The 1,573-nt window shown below is 46.5% G+C and overlaps 1 non-coding gene across 1 annotated transcript; it reads right to left on the bottom strand.

The window, feature by feature from the left end:
• Positions 1-279: 279 nt before the first annotated feature.
• On the bottom strand, positions 280-354 carry Trnas-cga (transfer RNA serine (anticodon CGA)). The gene has a single exon. It is a non-coding gene; the product is annotated as a tRNA-Ser (tRNA).
• Positions 355-1,573: the final 1,219 nt, after the last annotated feature.

Here is a 1,573-nt window from a genome sequence, read left to right on the forward strand (position 1 = left end):
GCAGTCGAAAAAAGCGGCGGAAGAAGGGGCTGCCGTCAAGGTAGGTAGCTCTACCTTCTCGAAAAGAACGGTCGAGTATCTTCCACTGCTATTTACTCTATATATATTTCTCTGTAGTGCAAGTAAAGTGGCCTTCTGGATGGACTGAGCTGCCGTGTTAATTCGCGTGAAAGGTCTGAGGCCATTACGTAAAATTTTAGTAAATCTTACATCACTGCTTCTCAAGGTCGCTCAAATTAACACATGATTTGTTGAAACTTCCTGGCAGACTAAAACTGTGTGCCCGACCGAGACTCGAACTCGGGACCTTTGCCTTTCGCGGGCAAGTGCTCTACCAACTGAGCTACCGAAGCACGACTCACGTCCGGTACTCACAGCTTTACTTCTGCCAGTATCCGTCTCCTACCTTCGAAACTTTATACAGAAGCTCTCCAGCGAAACTTGCAGAACTAGCACTCCTGAAAGAATGGATATTGTGGAGACATGGCTTAGCCACAGCCTGGGGGATGTTTCCAGAATGAGATTTTCACTCTGCAGCGGAGTGTGCGCTGATATGAAACTTCCTGGCAGATTAAAACTGTGTGCCCGACCGAGACTCGAACACGGGACCTTTGCCTTTCGCGGGCAAGTGCTCTACCAACTGAGCTACCGAAGCACGACTCACGCCCGGTACTCAAAGCTTTACTTCTGCCAGTATCCGTCTCCTACTTTCCAAACTTTACAGAAGCTCTCATGCGAAACTTGCAGAACTAACACTCCTGAAAGAATGGATATTGTGGAGATATGGCTTAGCCACAGCCTGGGGGATGTTTCCAGAATGAGATTTTCACTCTGCAGCGGAGTGTGCGCTGATATGAAACTTCCTGGCAGATTAAAACTGTGTGCCCGACCGAGATTCGAACTCGGGACCTTTGCCTTTCGCGGGCAAGTGCTCTACCAACTGAGCTACGGAAGCACGACTCACGCCCGCTACTCACAGCTTTACTTCTGCCAGTATCCGTCTCCTACGTTCCAAACTTTACAGAAGCTCTCCTGCGAAACTTGCAGAACTAGCACTCCTGAAAGACAGGATATTGTGGAGACATGGCTTAGCCACAGCCTGGGGGATGTTTCCAGAATGAGATTTTCACTCCGCTGCAGAATGAAAATCTCATTCTGGAAACATGATTTGTTGCTAAGATGTGTGTTTGATAACAAGTTTCGAACTTAGCCTATCATCAGAATATCATATAAAATTCTTTACTACATACTATTGAGTCATATACACTACTGGCCATTAAAATTGCTTCACCAAGAAGAAATGCACATGATAAACGGGTATTCATTGGACAAATGTATTATACTAGAACTGACATGTGATTACATTTTCAAGCAAATTGGGTGAATAGATCGTGAGAAATCAGTAACAACCACCTCTGGCTGTAATAACGGCCTAGATACGCCTGGGCATTGAGTCAAACAGAGCTTGGATGGCGTGTACAGGTACACCTGCCATGCAGCTTCAACACGATACCACAATTCCTCAAGAGTAGTGACTGGCGTATTGTGACCACCCAGTTGCTCGGCCCCCATT

The sequence above is a fragment of the Schistocerca gregaria genome, chromosome 4 (genome assembly GCF_023897955.1).
Source record: "Schistocerca gregaria isolate iqSchGreg1 chromosome 4, iqSchGreg1.2, whole genome shotgun sequence".
In the NCBI taxonomy this organism is placed as follows: Eukaryota; Metazoa; Arthropoda; class Insecta; order Orthoptera; family Acrididae; genus Schistocerca; species Schistocerca gregaria.